At 34.8% G+C, this 25,216-nt stretch overlaps 1 protein-coding gene across 1 annotated transcript in view; it reads left to right on the forward strand.

Annotated features, from left to right (window-relative positions):
* The window catches only part of ADAMTS5 (ADAM metallopeptidase with thrombospondin type 1 motif 5), a 142,206-nt gene that overhangs the window by 1,379 nt on the left and 115,611 nt on the right, over positions 1-25,216 (forward strand). The window lies entirely within an intron of this gene.

A 25,216-nucleotide genomic window follows, 5' to 3' on the forward strand; every position in this document is an offset into this window, starting at 1 on the left:
TCCTTTCACTCTTATAACAGTAATGTGTGTGTGTGCAATGCTCTGCAGTCCACTTTGGCAGCTTGGAGGTTAATAACATTACAATGCTTATATTACAAGTGTGTGTGTGTGTGTGTGTGTGTGGGGGGTAAATATTTTTCTTACTCAACACAAAAAACGTTTCCTAATATATCTAGTACTTTAGTATATTTATTTAAATTCCTAATTCAGTCAAATTAGTATTCCCTGTAATCTACTTCATAAAGTTCAAGTAAGGTAAGTGAACCAAGCAAGTTATGTATTAACCCTCTGGATGACAGATACAGCAGCACTGTCTTGCAGATCAATATCAAGCCAGAATGAAATTGTTTCTCAATATAATTTATTGTTATTAATTTTGTAACGTTTTTATTTCAAATGTTGTTGGCAAAAGATTTGTCTATTAATTATCCAGTTTATTTGAATGACTATTTCCTACAGTAGCTTAACTATAAGTGCCACATTATATGATAGTGGTGGGTAAATGCTATTGCATTCCAGCAGATGTGGTAAATCAATAAAGTAACAAAACAATAAAGTAACAAAACAAAATAAAAAAAAAAAATCATAATACTGCACAAAACGAAATAAAAAGTCATAATACTGTACAGGCAGTAGACCAAGTCTGCGTATCAAAGTGTCTGGTTTCAAGGCAGATAGGAAAAATGCCAGACTAGATGGATCAAGAGATTTCTAGCTGTCATCAGAACTCATTTTCAAGATCCTGCAGTCCAGAGTCTTGTTAGATTACTGTATTTGCTACTAGCTGGGATGTTTTGTGTTATTTGGAACAGGTGCTGTTTTGACATTTTACTTGAACACCTGGCATATTCCACAGACAACAAACCTCAGTTTCCTTACTCAGACATTATGTTTATACCAAAAAGGGAAAAAATTACATACATTTTAAAAGAAATATTCTTTGATATGAGTAATTAGAAATATTCTTTGACATGAGTAATTGGAATAAATAATCAAGTTACATTCCACTTGTATGGCCTGAAGCTATTGGCTACCTGTTCTTTGCATCTGAGGATTCATGATGAATTATCTTAATTACCTAACTTTCCTACTAGGGAACTTGTCAGTCTAAGACTTGTTATTTTATTTGATCTGATGTCATAGGGGGAAAAAATATCCGTGTACCGGTGAACAGATTCTAATCTCTAAAGGAAACATAATGATCTTTTTACATAATATCCTTCCATTAAATTTGAATACACTGCAGTATTTAGTACCAATATTGTAAGTTCATTTCACAAGCCAAAGCACTGCTGTCAGAGATAATAACACTTCATTTTCTAAAGAGGGCAGCAGCTAATTTGGTAGCAATGCAGTAGAGCCCTTTCTGTCACCCAATGGTTAAAACAAGCAGAGTCATTTTACTAAGTACTTGATGCAGGTGAACCAGAACTAATATTAATATTACATCCAGAAAATAATGTTTATGTTTTTATTCCATTTAAAAACACAGCAATGTTATTGTTAAAATGTATTTTAAATATTCCAGTTTTCTACTTATTTTTGGCAAGTCACATTAGCCTGGGGTCACACTGAGCATGTTATATCCAAGCTATACAGGTTGGGTGGAGGAGATTCCAAATGTCAGTTCTGCAGCTGAAAGTTTAAATAGGGCCCAGGAGAATTTTCTCAGCTGGCTTTTTTTTTTTTTTTTTCATTTTGGATAACTGCTTGAAATTTCAGAGGGTGTCCCAAGACTTATGTAAATATAGTTGGAGTCTGCTCCTGTTTGTTCTTGGTTGGTAGGACATCATACTTAATTGTATCCACAATTAAAGGGGCAGTAAACTTACAAACTAATGTTAAATAATTCTGCACATAGTGCAGATTTATATAACATTAGCTTAGTGACAGATTTATACATTAAAGGATTGCAGGTAATTTTTATTTAAAAGTAAATTTTTCCAGAACGCCGCTCCTTGCTCTACTGAGCGGGTCTGGTTTTCCCTCAGAACATTGTCTAGTCACAGCGTGCCTGGTCGCGCTATTAAACTAAAAATGAAGCTCGCTCCCGCTACAAGACCAGACTAGACAGTGTTGCCGCGATGCGCTGAGGAAAAAGCAGACCCGCTCAGTAGAGCAAGGAGCGGCGTTCTGGAAAAATGAACTTTTAAATAAAAATTCTTTGCAATCCTTTAATGTATAGCTAATGTTATATAATTCTGCACTATGTTTGTTAGTTTACTGCCCCTTTAAGTATACTAGTTAAAATTATTTTAAATGCTTTGTAAGATAGCCATATTTCAATTAAATGTGTTAATCACTTAAAGGGACAGCAAAGTCAAAATTAAAAATTCATGATACAATAGAGCCTGCAATTTTAAACAACTTTCCAATTTACTTTGGTTATTAACTATGCTTTGTTTTCATTGTATCTTTTATTCAAGAGTAAAACTAGGTAGGCTCATAAGAGCTCAGGATAGGGTTGCCACCTCTGCCATGTTTTCCTGGACAATTATGAGTTACACATGCTGCAAGATGTGCAGAGGGCAACGTGCACTGCGCACCTGTACAGCACACGAATAGTGACCCTTGACAGCACTATTCATGTTTCTCCCTGCATACCCTGCGGCATGTGTGACTAATAAGTGTCCTGGAAAACATGACCGCGGTGGCAACCCTAGCTCAGGAGTGTGCAAGTGTATTTAGTACTCTATGGCAGCGTGTTTTGCAACATGGTATAACAAAGCTACAAATAATGTTGCTAAACACGGCTGCCATAGCGTACTAATGACACGTGCACACTCCTGAGCTCTTATGAGCCTACCTAGTTTTACTCTTCACTAAAAGATACCATTGGAACAAAGCAAATTTGATAACAGAAGTAAATTGGAAAGTTGTTTAAAAGTGCATGTTCTATCCTAATCATAAATGTTTAATTTTGACTTTACTGTCCCTTTAAATGTTTGACTAATAAAACTGTATTTTTCTTGCCAACCTCCTTTTATGGACAACCTTCCTGCATCTACCAATCAAGTTTGTATGTGACATGCATGCAAATAATAAGACAGCAACCAATCATATTCGATGCTGACTTATCTACATGGACAAAATAATCAATAATTTCCAGCACAATGAGAAGCCACGGTGGTGTAAGCTGTGGGAGGTTCCACACCAAATCCCCCAAACACACAATAATGTATAAGTCCAAATGACAGCAGCACTCACCAAACCGTATAAGTCAAGTAATTACTTGACATGACTAAGGGCAACAAGCACGAAACGTTGTCGTCTTAATCCTTGTACCATGGGGAAACTCCAAATAACGCTGTGAAATTTTATTCCGTTTGGTGAGTTCTGCTGTCATTTTGACCTATACATTATCTACATGGACAGTCAATTTAGCCAGTCTGTCTCCTGATTGGGTGATCAATACAGTCCATTAAAATAAATCGTAAATGCTACTGGACCACACATGGTTCTGCAGTATAACACTTCAGGGTGCATAACACCATGAGCACTAACTACAATTTTGTCTATAACCTTTATAAATTAATTTGTAGCTTGAAATTTACATATTTATTTGGACAGAGCCACTAGGTACAGAGAAATTCACCTCCACTTGACTTCTCAACGCATTTATGCCCCATGACATCACCACTAACATGTACACTCATTGCCACCAGCCCACAGATTTATATTTGCTTAAAGATACATGAAACTCAATTTTTTATTACATGATTTAGAAAGAGTATGCAATTTTAAACAACTTTCCAATTTACTTCTACTAGCTAATCTGCTTCATTCTCTTGATATCTTTTGTTGAAAATCATATCTAAATAGGCTTAGTAGCTGCTGATTGGTGGCTGCACATAGATGCATCGTGTGATTGGCTCACCCATGAGCATTACTGTTTCTTCAACAAAAGATATCTGAAGAATGAAGCAAATTAGATAATAGAAATAAACTGGAATGTTGTTTTTAAAATTGTATTTTCTATCGGGACCATGAAAGACATTTTTAGATTTTATGCCATTTTAAAAAGACATAATGCATTAAAGTACTCTAATTTTACTATTGCTTTACTTATTGCTGGTAACTATGTATTTTACCCCTGCTAAGGGGATTAAACACATAGTTAAAGTTTGCTTGAGAACCAGAATGCATAAGCGGGGCATAGCACATAAGCCAATGAGAAGCAGCATACACATATAATATACAATCAGTGGATGTGGCATGTTGAAGACCAGCTTGGGTATTTGTGCGCTAATATTTGCATGTGTCAATAATAAAACAATCTAATCCACCAGATCATTTAATTATTGAACTACTATCTATAAGCACTTCAAAATGTGGTAGCTCTTTACCAATAAACAATAATTATTATTTTTATTTTGCCTCTTGAACCTATACATTTTCAGGACACTTTCTTATTGGCTGCACTTTACAGCAAAGTATACAGTTCAAAAATTGTAAGATGGTGAACAACATATACAAATTTATTTTTGACTACACAGGAAGGTGCACAACTTTAAACGAACATTAAATCCAAATTTAATAACAGAAGGAAATGGGACCGTCGTTTAAAATTGCATGCTGTATCTAAATCATGAAATAAGCATTGGGTTTCATATCCCTTTAAGGGAAGGACCATAGGCAACTGCCTGCATTGCCTATTGTCAAATCCAGCCCTAACTGCAGCACTGTATTTTGTGCCTCAATAATATGATTCTGCCCTTTAGCATGGAAAACTACTAAGCGTTTTTTAAAACAAATACTTTTACCAGTGAAGTTAATTCAAATGGATTAAACTTGCTCTTTCAGTTTATCCTTTTCATGTCAGATGCTGCATGCCAGTCTCTTAGTTTATAAATGCATTTCCACATCAGAGGTTTGGAAAAAATGTACTGGAATGTCTAGTGGAAACCACTCTTACAGATGGCATGGCATAACTTTTATAGCTGGAAATACTTATGGTGCTAGGCAGTATTTTGCTTTTCTGCACTTGTGCATTCTTTTGGTAATGTCTATAAACCAATCCATCCTGTCCAGTAATTGATGACATTTTACAATCCCAGCTAAATCAAAACAGCTAATTATAGATCAATGTGAAGTTGCAGATATCCAGACTTTCTAATCTTTAAAATGATCTAAATATGTTCTTAGTCTGAGATATCCAATTAAGAAGTGTGTTTGTTTGGGTATTTAGTCTATGTTATGTATAGTATTAAATTTACTACAGATGAAAAAAAATACAGAAAAAAAAGTCTTGCATTTTAAATTTAGACTGCAGCATATACAATACAGTGTTTGTTTTGGTTTAACTATATATAGATAAGTACTTTTACCTACAATAACCTAACTAGAGCCATATGTTAGAAGGATTTTGTCTGCGTTACCCTAGCCCAAGAGATGTAATTTTCCGAAGGAAGCGATAGGCCGAAACAATGAGGCAACATGTTTGGAATTTGAAATAAAGATATCTCTTGCTGGTGCATTGTTATAATGTATGCTTTTTGTAAAGTGATATTTATACTAGAAGTGGTTTGCCTGAGTTAACCTTTTTTTTTTTAGATTAACAACGAGAAAGAATTTAAACTCCAATAAAAAAAAATAGAATTGGACATTAACATTACTTATTCTTTAAAAATGATCTCAACAGATTTTTTTTTTTTTGCTTAATAAAAAAGGAGGGATATGCATAGCTGTCCAACTTTTAGAAATGTGTTTTGAATGTAATAACTTGGTTGCTAAGCAACTAGACGCCATTCTACCATCTCAGTGTTTTGATGGGCTCTGAGCGCGGCTGTTCTACGTTATTTTGCATATCCAGATGTCCTCTTCTAATGGGTTGTTTATCCGCTATGAAGCTAACTTGTGAGGTACATTTTCCATTAATGTTTACCAGTTAGGACTGCTTTGAACTTCATGCCTATGTGTTAAGGGAAAAATATTTGCACTTCAACTGTCAGCGCAATATATTTCACTAGCAATAGGTAACAAACACAGTAATGGAATGCATGGAGAAATCACTTGACAATGTAGAGCTGGTATAAATATATTTAATCTATTTGAAATGCTACCTAAAATGATCTCTATGTCTTGCTTTGTCTTTGCCAAGAAATGCGTTTGTAAGCATCACTCTAATGTTTATGAGCTTGCAGAATTTATATATTTTGTACAAACCATGTGTGCCAAGCAAGGCAAAATATTTATATTTCATGTTGTTCGACAAATAGCTGAACAGTATGGTGCAGAAATATTTTGTAGACTTGCTTAGGGCAATGCTTAGTGGGACGTTAATTTATTTTTTTATATGCATATCATGTATCCACAATTAAAACCTGCAATGCAAAATATCTGTGTATGGAATAAATATTTAATAGTTTCAGACGGTAATTTTTGCAAAAATGTGTCTCCAGGGCCATATATGCTTTGAATAGACTTGTGGGTGTGTTTATCTTATCTCCACTGGTGCACTATCTAGTTAAAGGGATATGAAACCCACATTTTTTCTTTCTTTCTTTCATGATTGAGATAGAGCATGCAATTTTAAGCAACTTTATCATTTACTCCTAGTAATACATTTTCACCATTCTCTTGGTATCTTTATTTGAAAAGCAGGAATGTAAAGCTTAAAGAGACACTGAATCCAATTTTTTTCTTTCGTGATTCAGATATAGCATGCAATTTTAAGCAACTTTCTAATTTACTCCTATTATCAAATTTTCTTTATTCTCTTGGTATCGTTATTTGAAATGCAAGAATGTAAGTTTAGATGCCGGCCGTTTTTTGGTGAACAACCTAGGTTGTCCTTGCTGATTGGTGGATAAATTCATCCACCAATCAAAAACTGCTGTCCAGAGTTCTGAACCAAGAAAAAGGCTTAGATGCCTTCTTTTTCAAATAAAGATAGCAAGAGAACAAAGAAACATTGATAATAGGAGTAAATTAGAAAGTTGCTTAAAATTGCATGCTCTATCTGAATCATGAAAGAAGAAAAAAATTGGGTTCAGTGTCCCTTTAAGAGCCAGCCCATTTTTGGTTCAGCAGCTGGGTAGCGGTTGCTGATTGGTGGCTAAATGAAGCCACCAATCAGCAAGAGCAACCCAAGGTGCTGAACAAAAATGGGCTGGCTCCTAAACTTACATTCCTGCTTTTTCATATAAAGATATCAAGAGAATGAAGAAAAATTGATAATCTGAGTCAATTGGAAAGTTGTATAAAATGATATGCTCTGTCTGAAATACAAATTTGGGATTTCATGTCCCTATTTATGTTAATTCAAAATAGGCATGGGCAAAATTTCAGTATATGGCATTCGTCTCGCAAATATGGCTGCAGGCAATGGTAATCGTTTTGTTTTGGTGCTGGATACATCAGTGTGAAAGAGTAACACACAGATATTTATGAATTAAATCTTTGTGTGTTGCACTTTCCCACTGACATATCCGGCTTCGAAGTGAAATGAATGCCACTGCCTGACGCCATATTTGGCAATCGTATGTGAATCCTGAAGTTTTGCCCATGTCTAATTTAAAAGCACATTAAACATCTTGCTTTGTGCTAAGTAAAAAATATGTGCTTCACCCTACTCTTCTTAGAGAGGATTTGCTCCGTTAGAAAATCAGTGTAGTTTTGGGATAATGTATTTTTAAAATATATTTAAGTATAGTTGCACCTCAAAAATAAGTGATTTAGTTAGTTATGGGTGTGCTCTTACATGAGTTATTTTAGTAAAAAAACGTGTAACAAATCACTTCAGTAAAATGTATATTCTATATTTCTGTTGCACACTTACTTGAATAGCTCTACAAAATAGTGTTTGTAATGTTAAGTAATCAGAGATTGTATAATCTAGATTGTAAATTCCCACAGGAATAGGGCCCTCAATTCCCCCTGTTTTTGTCTGTAAAACTTTGTCTTATCGTATTGTTTCTCCATTGTACTGTTATCCTTGTACCCATGGGCAGCGCTGCGGAATCTGTTGGCGCTTTATAAATAAAGAATAATAATAAAGAATAATAATGGCACACATAGTTGTAAAACTGCAGCTGAAGACGCAATGGAACCGATATATTAAGGGCCAAATGGCCCCTGATGACCCTGTTTCCTTCAGGCTCGCCGGAAACAGCAGTTATTAAGCAGCGGTCTTAAGACAACTGCTCCTTAACTGGTCCATTGCCTCTGAGGCTACGGACATCAATTCACCCAATCCTATACGATCGGGTTGATTGACACCCCCTGCTAGCGAATCTGCAGGTGGCTGCATTGCACAAGTAGTTTACCAGAACTAATTGTGAAATGTTAAATGTCGGCATTCTGCGATGTCTGGCAGACATGATACGCTACAGCTTATCATGTCCGCCAGACATTGGTAAATCGGCCCCTTCAAATAAAAACGATGTTGCAGATCTCATAGACTGCCAAGATGTGAACATTTCACACTTCAGGTTTATTAAATGAATACTCTGGGAGTCATACTGGTGAAGTTTATAACCTAAGGAAACACTGCAAAGTAATAGTGCTAAACTGAGGAGACAAACAGGTCTTTCACTAAAAGTGCAGTTGAGCTAATCTCCTCATTGAGTGCCATAATTTATAAAGTTCAGATCTTATGAGACTTAAGCAATGATCATAAAGAGATACTTGTTGCATAATGTTTTAAAATCTCTGCACCTCCTCATTTACAATACCCAAACTGCTAATTTATTCAGCAACAAGCTAACTTCTTTCTTCAGTACAGTGACCACATCGGCCATGTTTTCCTGGACACTTATGAGTTACACATGCTGCAGGGTATGCAGAGGGAAACATGCATTGTGTTGCTGAACAGCACAAAAATAGTGACCCCAGACAGCACTATTCATGTTCCACCCTGCACACCCTGCAGTGTCCAGGAAAACATTTTTTTGTAAAGTATATTGCAATCAATTTCCAGTTTGAAGGTAAAACAAAAGGATACCTCATTTTTTTGCGCTTCAATTTATTACGCTTGCAGATATTGTTCTTTTTACAAATTAAAGGTTTGTGTTAACCCTGTGTCGAGCAAGTTTATCAGCGCCAATTTTCCAACATATAGACACATATAAACACATAAAAACACATGTATACACACACATACACACATATAAACACATAAAAACACATGTATACACACACATACACACATATAAACACATAAAACACATGTATACACACATATACACACATATATACACATAACAACACATGTATACACACATATACACAAATATAAACACATAAAACACATGTATACGCATATACACAAATATAAACACATAAAACACCTGTATACACACATATACACACACATAAACACATAAAAACACATGTAAACACACATATACACACATATAAACACAGAAAAACACATGTATACACACATATACACAGATATAAACACATAAAACACCTGTATACACACATATACACACATATAAACACATAAAAACACATGTATACACACATATACACACATATAAACACATAAAACACATGTAAACACACATATACACACATATAAACACATAAAAACACATGTATACACACATATACACACATATAAATACATGTATACACACATATACATACACATAAAAACACATGTATACACACATATTCACATATACATACACATAAAAACACATGTATACACACATATACACACATATAAACACATAAAAACACATGTATACACACATATACACACATATAAACACATAAAACACATGTAAACACACATATACACACATATAAACACATAAAAACACATGTATACACACATATAAACACATAAAACACATGTAAACACACATATACACACATATAAACACATAAAAACACATGTATACACACATATACACACATATAAATACATGTATACACACATATACATACACATAAAAACACATGTATACACACATATACACATATACATACACATAAAAACACATGTATACACACATATACACACATATAAACACATAAAAACACATGTATAAACACCACCAGCAAAAAGATCATGACTCGCTGAAGGCTCTGATGATGGTTAGCATTTTTAGCAATAAAGTATGAAGAACAAAATTCAATATGGCTTTTTTTTGCAAAGTATGATCACCCCTTCTATAAAATCATCCTACCGAAAACTTGCTTTTTTCCATAAACATTGTTGCAGTATGTGTTTTATTGTGTTTTAATTTATCAGTAGATAACTTGCTATTATGTATTATGCACCTAGTCAAAATGACAAGATGTGTTCAGCAAGCTACCAGTAGTGCAATGTTGTTCCTTCAGCAACGGATAACAAGAGAATGAAACATATTTGATAATAGAAGTACATTTGAAAGTTGTTTACAATTGTACGTTCTATCCGAATCATGACATTTTTCTGGTTTTCCTGTCCCTTTAAGTTCAGTATAGATATACAAGCAAAACCGTAAAAAAAAACTGTATCACATTATTCACGAGAGTATGCCCCTTATATCAGGCCACTGCCTCCCCTGGTCTCTCCCAAAACCGCACAAGATATTTGTAGAAATGGGTGGCGCAGATCCCACCGTGGCTAGATTTCCATCTGCAAGCGATGTCTGACTACTACGGAAGAATCACAATACGATAGCATGAAAAACACACAGCAAGCACTATATGGAAAATACTCACGTGGAACAAATGTCAGGGTTCAAATAATTTATTCCATAGTGAAGTTACAGCATAAAAGCCGTAAAAGCAGCAAAGCAGCTATTTTTGAAGAATTTATTCTACAGAATTAAAATCATGTACAAGCTCTTCATAATAAATGATCTCAAGGCTTTTCAGCGACTGTCACCTTTTTCAAAAGCAAATATAAACAATATATCGAAAGAGCTATGTATGTATTAAGGTTACAAAGTATTTCCTTGTAGGCTTGGTTTGCTACACATATACAATTTAGTAGCCCAACTTTTTTTGTTATTAAAGTTTTTATTGAGGTTATCAAAACATACAAGGAAAATGATGGTAAAGACAGTAAAAAGATATGTTACCTATAACCATATTCAAGAAAGTTCACAGATAGGAGCGGGCACAAAAATACATTTATAGTTTAATATAGTATAGCGAGCAGTGGGGAACTGTTTCTTAGTGGTGGTTAGGTCCGCTTATGGAGCAAGTCATGAATACTGATGTCAGTAAGGGTACAAAGAGTAACATCTAGAAAGCATGCTAAGCCCATGTAGATAAAACCTCATTTTCTGTAGTATTTGATGGGGGAGGGGGTATACAGCGGACCAGAGACGCTCAAATAAGAATAGGGGAATTTATTAATTTGTAGTGAGCAGTTGCAATTGGGCCAGTATAATAAATAGATTTTTAGATCTAGTGATATGGGGAATTACATATATATCTATAGACACCAATTCTCAGTATAATAGATAATCTGAGCTGAGGATTAGTACAAAACAGTAGAGACAAGTATACAAATAACAGTCCTATGTGAAAGTATAGACAACCAACCACATAATAATAGTGTCATTCTCTCTAAGATAAAATGGTCATCAATGAGCCACAGGAGGTATCTATATAATCATTAAGAAACACATGTAAGCAGCTACATTAAGATATAAACATTAAGCTTGTTTAGCGGGCGGTCTCAGTCCGTCCTCATTAGCTATATACTGTGTGAAGAGAGAATATGTATAGTCTATCTGGCATTTTGGTGATGATCTGTTTAAATTGATGCGCAACTGTTTGTGGAATAATACATAAACATATTAAGAATAATTATTGCTGGATAGAGGGATCTGAGTATATACACTTAAAAGTTACCATGTAGAACACTGTAGGTTAAGTAAAAAAAAAAGAAAAGAAAAATTGAGACCTTGAAATTGTAAATAATGCAGGTCTGCCAGAGAAAGTCTAAAAAAACATGAATATGGCTTCTTTTCTAAAACGTGGATTTTAGCGTCTTAGTGCCCTTATATTACTAGGAGGGTAATATTTCTGTACCATATAAAATGGGCTATGTGAAGGAGGCTATGCAGTCTATGGAGCTTGTAGAGAGTAAAAGAGGGAGACTATAGAGGGCAAGCCTAGAATGATAGGAGGCACTGGGAGCATCGAGTAAGTGTATTCACATAATATAAGCTAAGTAAATGTAAGCCAGAAACAGCACAGTGCTGAAGTAGAGAAAACTGTGTAACATAGGGTGCAAAAACATTGGCAAAACAACAGGATATGCATTAATAAAATGTCTAAGGGAGACACCTGTCCTTAACATGAATCAAATATGTCCATTCAGGATCCAATAAATAACTCAGACTCAGGGGTCATCAGGAGTACTTGCAGTGTCATTGTGGATATATAGACCTGACTTGTATGGACTTTAATAGGTTTATTGTTACAGTTCCCCAATCCCTTTTTGAAAAGGAGTGAAATTGAAGGGTTGTGTAGTGGGGAGGCCTAGTGGAAGATGAAGCAGTTCTGGCGAGCATTTCAGGGCCATGGGAACGGGGTAAGTGTACATACTTAATGTCGGATCCGGCTTTATCTCCCACTCCAGAGGGAGAAGTTCCTGTTCACTATTCTGCATCAAGCTTGATGGCCAGGCCATCCGGTGCCCGGGGCGGTTGGCTGCACCCGCCCTGAACATCAAAGAACCCCCTCCCAGGGTAAGTGCCGGCTTGGTCGAGTTAAGTGCGGCTGTTATACTTGGCGTCGGCAGCTGACGATTAGTGGTAAGGAGCTCTAATAATGGTTCCACCTTTGGTAGGCTGTGACTTTGGTTTAGTTCAGGTGGAGAGGTTGTAGTCTTCAGTTTATGCTGACGTGCATCTCTGTCAGCAGCCGTCGCAATTTTGGAACCTTTGTTCTAACTCTTCTCATAACGGAACCTTACTAAAGTAGTTAAATGAGCGAAGTGCCTGTCCATTTTTTTCGAGAGGGCTGACAAAAGGTCTTCAATCTCCCTTTGTAATGTCTCCTCCATGTTTAGCTGAATCCCTCTATCCGAGATCAAAATGAATTAAATCTGAGTCACCCGGCGTAGCTTGTAGAGGGCCGGAGCCCATGTTAACAAACTGTCCGGAATGTGTCTCCAGTAGCTGCGAGCTCCAACAAATTGGTATTAAAAGAAGCACAAAGTCTTCATATTTAAGTTCTTGCTTAATAGCTTCCTGTGGTGCTGGAAAGTATTTAGATATATGGCTGTTTAGTTATAAAAATTCAGGAGCCTCTAACTTTGCTTCTGACTATGGCTGACATCCGGACACGCCCAGTAGCCCAACTTTTTATGGTGTCTAGGGTCACGCTAAGTCACACTGACAGAGTGACACACTGTGTCTTCCACCAGATCCCACTAGGGATAATTTCACACTGTGAATAAAAGGCATTTTCTTTTATTATAAACTAATATAATTTAATTCTGGGGGGGAGGGATATTGGGGGAAGGTGCATCACAGTAATGGCACTGAGACAAATGGGGTGTGTACATTCTACTGACTCAACAGAAAATAGGGCTGATCTTAAAATTGTATTATTACACTATTGCTTGTATATTACTTTGCTTAAGCCTTGTCAAGAAGTAAAGCCCATAGTTAAATAAAACAACAGACCATCAGTGCACTACTAGGATGTAGCTTAACAAGTCTGATAAGTCAATGACAAGAGGCATATGTGTGTAGCCACCAATCATAAGCTAGCAACCAGTACAACATCTATGTACTACTGGGACATAAACTGAACACATCTGGTGAGCCAATGACAAGAGACATTTTGGTAACCAGCAATCATTAGCTAGCTCCCAATAGTACATTGCTGCTCCAAAGCCTACATAAGTATGCTTTTCAACAAAGGATACAATGAGAGCTAAGTAAATCTGATAGTAGAAGTAAACTGAAGAGTTTCAAAAAGTTGCATGTTTTAGCTGAATCATTAAAGTTTATACCATTAAGAGTAAAAATAAAGATTTTAATGGAATCAACAAATAAAACATCTTGAAAGCATAGGAGCAAATGTCCTGCCCCTCCTAAATCCTGCTGCCCTAAGTACATGCCTATTTGGCTTCAAATAGACCAAATAGTTCCCTGGAAAATGTCCTTTAAGAAATTTCACCCTCTTCTAGAGATGTGGTTGGCATTTTGTAAGGGGATATTATAAGGACATCTTCTCTAATGCATAAATTGCTTTATTAGTAGTCAGAAATGCACAACTTCCTTCTGTGTCATCAAGATAAGACACTTGACTTTTATTCATATGAAAGAAATCAATAACCTGACGGATAAAGATCTGGTACATTAAGTTTCATTTAAATGTCATCTGTATTATGGTGGATTAAAAAAAGAAAAGAAAAAAAGATATTAATTAGATAATTTAATTAAAGCAGATGAAAAGTAAGGTTAAAACTAAGCTCTTCAAGCATAAATGCCATAGACTAGCAATAAAAGAAAAACATTTTAGACTTTATTATAAAATAAAGATTACAATAATGAACATTTAACCAGGATTTCAGATTAGGTAATGTATGACAATTCAAGTAAAGGTGGGAAAAACATTTGTGCAATATATCTTTAATAACTTTAGTGCAGATGTCCCAAGGGTGCATAATTCTGCATGATTCTCCCAAATTAGAACCATTGGGCTGCCCTTCTCCCTGTATGTCCCACCATTCAAACAACTAAATAAAAGAGTAATCACTATGCCAGGTAAGCTCATTACACAATGCAAAGTCGGCCCTTGGCAACCTTGAGAATCACCCAGATCCTCCACCAAGACTCCCAAAACTCCACCCACTGTCACAAATCCAGCCCTTGGCTTCCAAAACCATGTCTTCTTTATCCTAGACTTGGTTTCTGAGACCAGAATGTTGGGTTCTATAGAAAGAAAGTACAGTAAGACTTATCTACTAATTCATTAACAGTATTCGCATGCCACTATTTGCTTATCATTATTGTCATTATTTGTAATGTGCTGCACTGTGTTACAATAAATAAAGATAGGACATGGAAGGCAGACTGGGAAAGATGTATTAAAGTACTAAGTGACATAGTCAGGGCCGGCTCAACCATGGGACCAAGTTGGTCCAATGGACCCAGGCAGCACTTGACAAGAGGCAGCACTTCAGTGACTGAGAGCTCGATGATATATTCTTCGCCAGCTCAAACCTTCTTTTTCTCGCTGACACTTGCAGGGCTGCCCCAGTGAAATGATCGTAAAAAAGGAGCAGTCCCTGCTAGTTGCGAGATGGCTCCTATAAAAAGTAATGAAGCTCGCTGGATAGGGAAACTCTCCTTAGTGCAAAGTTAGCAGGGAGCAGAGGGAGCACTTTAAAATTAAAATCCTGTAGCCAATATAACTCACATTACGCTGCTTTCTGCTTATAGCATCTTACATTCGCCTATATTTTAGTATGCATTTGTTTTTCTATTGGGATAATAAGTATTCGTATTGTTTTGAGAAAAGATTGCCACCTTTTAGTTGGTGAGAAAAAACTGTGAGATCTGCAGTGCGAAAATCTTTATAGAATTACGCTGGGATTAGTGAGACATTGTCATATACGCCCATGGAACGCCCATGTTCAGCCCATTTTACAAAAAAAACAACAATTACTCTTTGCATTTTGTATTTATAAGTTCAAATTTCTGTGTTATTTTCGCACATCCAATGTACTACAATTACGATTTACGCCGTGCATATTTAATTTGATTTATTCCTGTGTAAATTACATACACATTTAACTTTTTTGTTAACATACGATTTTTGGTGAAGAATTTTGTTACGATTTTTGATGCACCTTAACAATTTTCCCTGCTTATTTTTGTGTGAATGTTTCAAATATTTGTTTTGTATAATGTTTAAAATACGAATTTTGTTGTGCACATTTCATAATGAAAATGCAGTATACGCCCCTCAGCGAGACACCCTGTTTTCAGGGTAAAAAATGGCTTTAGATCATTCCACCAGAGAAATAGAAGTACTGGCGAGCATTCATTAATAATCTCGCCAGCCCAGAGAGCTTTCATTTATCGAGCCTTGAGTCAGTCACTGTCAGACCCAGAACATTTCTGTGTCACCATGGGGGAAGTCGCATGCTCCCAGCAGCATAACCTCCTCATGTACAAAGACACAGAACCAGTAAGGGGTGACATTCAATATGGGACAAGTGTATCTCTTCCCTAACTACCTTCCAACTTATTGCGCAATTGTGCATAAGCATTGGTTGGGGGGGCGTCATTTCATTCTCGGACCAAGGCAGCACAATATCTTGAGCTGGCCCTGGACATAGTATATATTATTACCTCTTAATATTTAACATGTTCAAAGCGCTTGAAGACTGTTTCATTGCTTGCTCCTTTTACTGATATTTTTCAATGACTTGGAAGAACATTTTTGAATTTTAAAGATATACACATACATCCCCAACATATCTTAAATGAGTACAAGGCTGAGGGTGTGATCTGGGTGGAGTTGAACAGTCTGTGTGTTCTTTGAGCCTAATGGGAGGAGCATCAATGGCTTGTGCATGCCCCAAGTACTAGCAGTAACACTATGGGCAATACTGGCTGCATTTACAGTAAGAAATATCACAAAACCAATAATAATTTAAAGGCATGCATATTGCAAAAATGCTTCCAATCAAATCTGAAATGCACAACTGTACATTTTAAATTAGAGTTTTAGGTCCATTTAACTATGCAGAATGGGCTCCTGCCTGCATAGGGAAGTTAAAACAAAAGCAAAAACACATAAAAAGACGTAAATTACAGACAATGTTGACAATGTAAATAATGTATATTGCATTAAAAAAAAAGTTTGAATTTAATATCCCTTTAACTTAAAGCGATGGCAAAGTCTAACACACTACGTTTATGAAAATGTAAGACAGTTATTTAATTGATAAACTTACATACTTTTTTTCCCTGCCAGCCCCCCCTTTTTTTCATCACTAAAATTTGTCCCACTCATCCAATCACCTTCTTAGTCATATGGCTTGTTGAATGTAATGTATCCTTGCTTTTCACTTAAAGACACCCTGGTACACATGTGCTCTGTTACTAGAAGGGAACAAACTTTAACGTGGTTGTAAAACTCATGTTCTTATATGCTGTTTTCTTAAATTTGTGGCAGCTTGTGCATTGCATCCAGATAGCAAGCCCACAATCCTTATATAATAAAAATATATATGTTTTTATTATTTTATGGACCACACATTACATACTATTTATAGAGTGGGTGGTACTGTTCTATACATGAGTACACTAAACACAAGCAAATGAAAGTGGCGGAGGTAATGCCAACAACCAGTAGAACAATATAATATAATTACTTAAATAAAGTCACAAATTAAAAAAATGAATACAGTGACTTAGATAAGAGATTTCCAAACTCTTTAATTTACCATTACTTTAAATAATTTGTATGCATTATTGTGCATCTGTCTCTAGAGTTTCCCCCATTTGTTAAGCAAAATGCTAACCTTAGTAATTATAATGAACTGCTAGACTGGAAGTGATATCACTTGAGAATTGGAGCTGTTACTAATCATCTTAATCACAATGTATTTTAATAGGCACTCCCCAAAACATAGTAGAAATACCAGACATAGCATGTCCTAATTATAAGATTCCTGGGTGGCAAACCTAGCTTTCATTATGTCTGTGTATGTGTCTCTTAAGCTGAGTTTATACAAGTGTGTGTCTATACTGTGAATGCATGTGATAGCATGTTTGTCTGTGAAGTGCCTGCTGCTTCGATTCATTAAAGGGATACTAAACCCAATTTTTTGTCTTTCATGATTCAGAAAGAGCATTCAATTTTAAGCTACTTTGTAAGTTACTCCTATTATCAATTTTTCTTTGTTCTCTTGCTATCTTTATTTGAAAAGCAATTAGGAGCCAGACTATTTTTGGTTCAGCACCCTGTGTAGTGCTTACAGATTTGTGGCTACATTTTATGTATGGAATAGTGCTCACCTTTTGCTCATTAGCTGGGATCTTGCCCACTTTTTTTTCTTTGTCTGCCCTGCAGATATTTCCACTAGATGAGAACATCCTCAATATCTCATTATTTATGTACTTCTCTATATTTTTAATTATTGTCATTTAAAAAAAAAAAGTCAGCTACTTTATATGACCCACATTCAAAAGAACATTTATAAAATCTCATCTCTTTAGGGTCCTAGAGGACTTGTGCTGCAATCTACTCCAGCAGATTATTCATCAGAGTACTCTTGCAAATGTAATTTACCATGCAGTCATCCCTCAATTTTTCACTTGAAGTTTCACCACCTCAGAGATGTTGTAAAATGCACCATCTGCTCTAAATAAGATCAAAAATAGAATCTTGTGTGTGTGTGTGTTTTTTTTTTTCTTAGCTGAAACATTTTATTGCAATTTAATAATCCTTTTGGGGCAAGTGATGTGTCTTGGAAAACATGAAAGTTATTAATAATAATGTTTTAGCTCGTGTAGTGCTGACATGGTGTACAGAGAATTTTTAGAGGCATTATTATTCCCTGACCAAAAGAGCGTAAAATCAAAATGTTGATGCCAGAGGCACAGGAAAGAAACCTGTCTTATATAACATGGATAAGTATAACTGAAATTTTTCCCATAAATCAAAGACTTTCTTATCACTAAGGTGCAGGGTTCCTGAAATGTTATTTAAGTATGATGCTTAAAAATCTCAAAATATGTTGAAAAGAGTGTCAGCAGCTGAGGCTGACAGTTGACTTGATATTCCTAAAGCAGCAGATTTATAAATACACGTTAACCCTTTGGCTGCGGAAACCAAGGTCTTAATCCAGTGATTAGTGACAAAGCCGACTGTAATGAGTATATTTTTTTAAGGGATAGTCTACTCCAGAATTGTTATTGTTTAAAAGATAGATAATCCCTTTATTAACTATTCCGCAGTTTTGCATAACCAACACGGTTATATTAATATACTTTTTACCTTTGTGATTAACGTGTATCTAAGCCTGTGCAGGCTGCTCCCTTTTCTCAGTATTATGACAGACTTTTGTATTTTTGTAGACATTGTATGCTTGTATTTATTCAGCAAAGTTGCCAAGTATCAGGTAGATAGACAAAATGACACCTGACGCATTTCGCGCATGCGCACATGCGCTTCATCAGAGGCTCAGGTGTCGTTTTGTCTATCTACCTGATACTTGGCAACTTTGCTGAATAAATACAAGCATACAAAGTCTTTTGTCTCTGGTTCTTTGCTACCTTTCCCCTCGGAAATCTTTCATTATACATTATATATATATATATATATATATATATATATATATACATATATATATATATATATATATATATATATATATACATACACACAGTATATATATATATATATATATGTGTGTGTGTGTGTGTGTGTGTGTGAGTTTCTACAGTAGGGCCTACAATAGGGCAGAATTGTGAGCAGCATCTAAAGCTCCAAAACAGATCAGCACATGGGTTTAATATGTAAAACGATTTCTTGCATCACACATACATTATAATCTATTATTTTATGCCATACTGAAATGTTTGAGAAATAACATTACATTTTTAAATAAGCATCTACATAAAGAAAGGAATTTTTAGTAATGTTGACTACACCCAAAAAATATATTAATGTGACTTATGTGGCTTTTTACTGCAGATCGCATTTCTAAGTGGAGTTTTTTATACATCAGTTTTTCAGCAGAGGAAGACCTTTTAGCCTGTTCATTTTAATGACCCATAATACGCTTTCCAGTACATAATATCTTTCCATTATCAATGGGGGGCAAATGTAGTGAAATGCTAAAAAACATTAAGGACAAAACAGTATCTACATCAAGCATTTGCAATCCAGAATCCCAAATGTCAAAATAACCTTTAAAATCCATTTAATTTTCCTGATTAACCCTTGACTGCTAAAAAGGGCATTGTACCCTACTCTAGCATCTAAGGGGTAATTTCGAGCTCTGATTAAGCTTTTCACTTGGCCGAAAATCAAAGGTTTCTAGATAATCATGTAAAATTATTTTTTTATTTTGCAAGGCAAATTAAGGCTACTCATTTCCAAACAACATTAGGAGGTTTGAGGGGTTAGCTACATGCTGGATAACTTTTATTAAGAAGTGTAAATTTATATCAGCCACATAAGGATATATGTAATTGTGACCAAAGAATTTTAGGAATAAAAGTGCAAATATAAAAAAAGGAGCTCTTTGGGTAATAGGATTTTAAACAATGGAATATGTCAAGTGATTAAAAACATAATGTGTACATTGCACGGTGTACAGGATTTTAACAGTAATTTAAGTAATATTCAAATGCAAGTATAACATACTTTGTCTTAGCTACAAGTATCCTTTGCTAACTCTTGGTGACTGGCAACTATATGAATATGCCACTTCTAATTAGTTCATAGCAACATGTTCTGCTCAGAACTTGATATTGAAAGTGTAGGGCTGAATTTTAGCTTGAAACTATTTCAGGGTTAAGGGCCTTAGGAGGTGGAGTGAATGTGTGCATGGAGTTAGGGCTCCTATGGTTGGAGTGGTATTGCACCCTAGCGTAGGTGAACGGTCTTGGCCCAGGCTGCAGACAGAGAGCGGGGAGGAGTGACAGCCATTACGGGGGGAGCGACATCCCTAGGCGTGTGCCAGAGGAAGTTCCTCCTGGTTCGCAGAGGGCCGAACAGCTCGAGTAATTCCTTCTGTCTGGTAGGGCGTTGTAGCTTGGCTCCGCTTTGTGTCAGTTTGCCTGGGCCTGCTATCCGCTTCATATGGGTTACGTAGGATTTGATTGCTGTCCCTATATCTATATATGTACATTTACACATGTAATATATACATATATTTAAATTGTTATGTTTTATATATGAAATACCTTGATGTTTTTTATAGTTATTTAAGTTATTTAAGTGGAATGCCTTTTAAATAAATTACCTATACGGTCTTACCTCCATCTTTCATCATGTCATCATTTTGGTTAAGGTTTAAATTACTCCCACAATATAGTTAATTGAATCCCTTAAAGGGGCACTAAACCCAATTTTTTTCTTTTGTGATTCAGATAGAGCAGGCAATTTTAAGCAACTTTCTAACTTACTCCTATTATCACATTTTCTTAATTGTCTTGGAATCTTTATTTGAAAAGCAAGAATGTGCGTTTAGATACCAGCCCATTTTTGTTGAACAACCTGGGTTGTTCTTGCTGATTGGTGGATAAACCAATAAACAAGTGCTGCCTGGGGTCTGAACCAAAAATTGGCTGGCTCCTTAGCTTAGATGCTTTCTTTTTCAAATAAAGATAGCAAGAGAATGAAAAAAAATTGATAAAAGGAGTAAATTAGAAAGTTGATGATTCAGATAGAGTATGTAATTTTACGCAACTTTCTAATTTACTCCTATTATCAATTTTTCTTCGTTCTCTTGCTATCTTTATTTGAAAAAGAAGGCATCTAAGATAAGGAACCAGCACATTTTTGGTTCAGAACCATGGAGAGCACTTGTTTATTGCTCTCCAATCAGCAAGGATAACCCAGGTTGTTCACCAAAAATGGGCCGGCATCTAAACTTACATTTTAAGCTTTTCAAATAAACATACCAAGAGAATGAAGAACATTTGATAATAGGAGTAAATTAGAAAGTTGCTTAAAATTCCATGCTCTATCTGAATTACGAAAGAAAAAATTTGAGTTCAGTGTCCCTTTAAAATGGCATGCTCTATCTGAATTATGAAAGAAAAAAATTGGGTTCAGTTTCCCTTTAAGGTTTCTATCTGATAATTATTGGCATGTTCACAGCTACAAATCAGCCTTTTTCAATGTTGAAACAATCAGCTATTGACATTCTTTATCATCATCCCTTTTTTTTATTATTGGTTTGGTGATAAATGACTTTATAATTAATATTTGTCAGTGCAGTTTGGCTGATGGCAATACAAATTCTCAATATTTAAAGACACATTTTCGAGGCAGATTTTTACGTATTGAATTCCACAGCTAAAAGGACATAATAACAACAGGGCATTTTTTAAATTATTGCACATAGGCAAAACACACTGAAATTGCCTGCTGCCATATTGGATGATGTTAGGAAGAACTGTTATCAATTAGATACATACCCTTTCTGCTCAATTAAAGATAAGAATTATACTAATAAGCCCCTATCAACTAATAAAAACTAGCAACATTAATAAACTATCAAGCATACATACTAAGGCCTCTGTTTACATCTCTTAAAGAGACATACAAACATATCTCTGGCTTTGGGGCATAAAAGGTTAATTGCACACATGTCACCTATAAGCTTCACTATCAATCCACATACATAAACTTTAACCTGTGACGTAATTACTAAACCCCAGAAATTAACATTTTGTTTGTCCTTAAAGGGACAGTCAAGTCCAAAAAAAACTTTCATGATTTAAATAGGGCATGTGATTTTAAACAACTTTCCAATTTACTTGTATCACCAATTTTGCTTTGTTCTCTTGGTATTCTTAGTTGAAAGCCAAACCTAGGAGGTTCATATTCTAATTTCTAAGACCTTGAAGCCCACCTCTAATCTGAAAGCATTTTGACAGTTTTTCACCACTAGAGGGTATTAGTTCATGTGTTTCATATAGATAACATTGAGCTCACGCACGTGAAGCTCCTAGGAGTGAGCACTGATTGGCTAAAATGCAAGTCTGTCAAAAGAACTGAAATAAAGGGGCAGTTTGCAGAGGCATAGATACAAGGTAATTAGAGAGGTAAAACCTGTATTATTATAACTGTGTTGGTTATGCAAAACTGGGGAATGGGTAATAGAGGGATTATCTATCTTTTTAAACAACAAAAATTCTGGTGTTGACTTTTAATTCCCCAAATTTGGTTTTTGATAAAAAAAATATGTTGTTTTCAGTAGGTCAAAATTTTGGCAGATGGATTTTAGGAATGTGATCACTGGAAAAACACACTGACAATACAAGTGCAAAATGTTACAGGTTTTAACAAATTAGAGCATTTTATTTTTGCATTATAATAATTGTGTAAAGCACCTTGCGGGTTTGGAACGCCCTAAGGGTTAATGCCTGATAAGGAGTGGTAAGGAATCAGTGTGTTGGATACACTGTTGCAAATTTGACTTTACTTAGGGCCAGATTACAAGTGAAGTGCTAAATATCACTTTCATAAAAGCGATATTTGCGCACCACTTTGTAATAGCGCACGCTAATGTGTGCTAGTATTACAAGTTGTCAGCAATGCGAAAACGACATCGCATTCGCATTGCTTGGAAACATTGTGTTCATGAGAGAGAGCTTCCATCGGCTCCCATGGGAGCCTCATTCTGATACCGTCAGAGACGGCATCAGAACTTCAGCGCAGTGAAGGGGGTAAGTAGCGCAGCAATGGCAGCATTTTTAAATATATATGTATATAAGCACAGTAAGTATACACATATTAACACATAAATATATATGTATATAAGCACAGTAAGTATACACATATTAACACATAAATATATATGTATATAAGCACAGTAAGTATACACATATTAACACATAAATATATATGTATATAAGCACAGTAAGTATACACATATTAACACATAAATATATATGTATATAAGCACAGTAAGTATACACATATTAACACATAAATATATATGTATACAAGCACAGTAAATATACACATATTAACACATAAATATATATGTATATAAGCACAGTAAGTATACACATATTAACACATAAATATATATGTATATAAGCACAGTAAATATACACATATTAACACATAAATATATATGTATATAAGCACAGTAAGTATACACATATTAACACATAAATATATATGTATATAAGCACAGTAAGTATACACATATTAACACAAATATATATGTATATAAGCACAGTAAGTATACACATATTAACACATAAATATATATGTATATAAGCACAGTAAGTATACACATATTAACACATAAATATATATGTATATAAGCACAGTAAGTATACACATATTAACACATAAATATATATGTATATAAGCACAGTAAATATACACATATTAACACATACATATATATGTATATAAGCACAGTAAGTATACACATATTAACACATAAATATATATGTATATAAGCACAGTAAATATACACATATTAACACATAAATATATATGTATATAAACACAGTAAGTATACACATATTAACACATAAATATATATGTATTTAAGCACAGTAAGTATACACATATTAACACATAAATATATATGTATATAAGCACAGTAAGTATACACATATTAACACAAATATATATGTATATAAGCACAGTAAGTATACACATATTAACACATAAATATATATGTATATAAGCACAGTAAGTATACACATATTAACACATAAATATATATGTATATAAGCACAGTAAATATACACATATTAACACATAAATATATATGTATATAAGCACAGTAAGTATACACATATGGATACACTGTTGCAAATTTGACTTTACTTAGGGCCAGATTACAAGTGAAGTGCTAAATATCACTTTCATAAAAGCGATATTTGCGCACCACTTTGTAATAGCGCACGCTAATGTGTGCTAGTATTACAAGTTGTCAGCAATGCGAAAACGACATCGCATTCGCATTGCTTGGAAACATTGTGTTCATGAGAGAGAGCTTCCATCGGCTCCCATGGGAGCCTCATTCTGATACCGTCAGAGACGGCATCAGAACTTCAGCGCAGTGAAGGGGGTAAGTAGCGCAGCAATGGCAGCATTTTTAAATATATATGTATATAAGCACAGTAAGTATACACATATTAACACATAAATATATATGTATATAAGCACAGTAAGTATACACATATTAACACATAAATATATATGTATATAAGCACAGTAAGTATACACATATTAACACATAAATATATATGTATATAAGCACAGTAAGTATACACATATTAACACATAAATATATATGTATATAAGCACAGTAAGTATACACATATTAACACATAAATATATATGTATACAAGCACAGTAAATATACACATATTAACACATAAATATATATGTATATAAGCACAGTAAGTATACACATATTAACACATAAATATATATGTATATAAGCACAGTAAATATACACATATTAACACATAAATATATATGTATATAAGCACAGTAAGTATACACATATTAACACATAAATATATATGTATATAAGCACAGTAAGTATACACATATTAACACAAATATATATGTA

This window comes from Bombina bombina, chromosome 3 (assembly GCF_027579735.1).
Source record: "Bombina bombina isolate aBomBom1 chromosome 3, aBomBom1.pri, whole genome shotgun sequence".
Taxonomy (NCBI): Eukaryota; Metazoa; Chordata; class Amphibia; order Anura; family Bombinatoridae; genus Bombina; species Bombina bombina.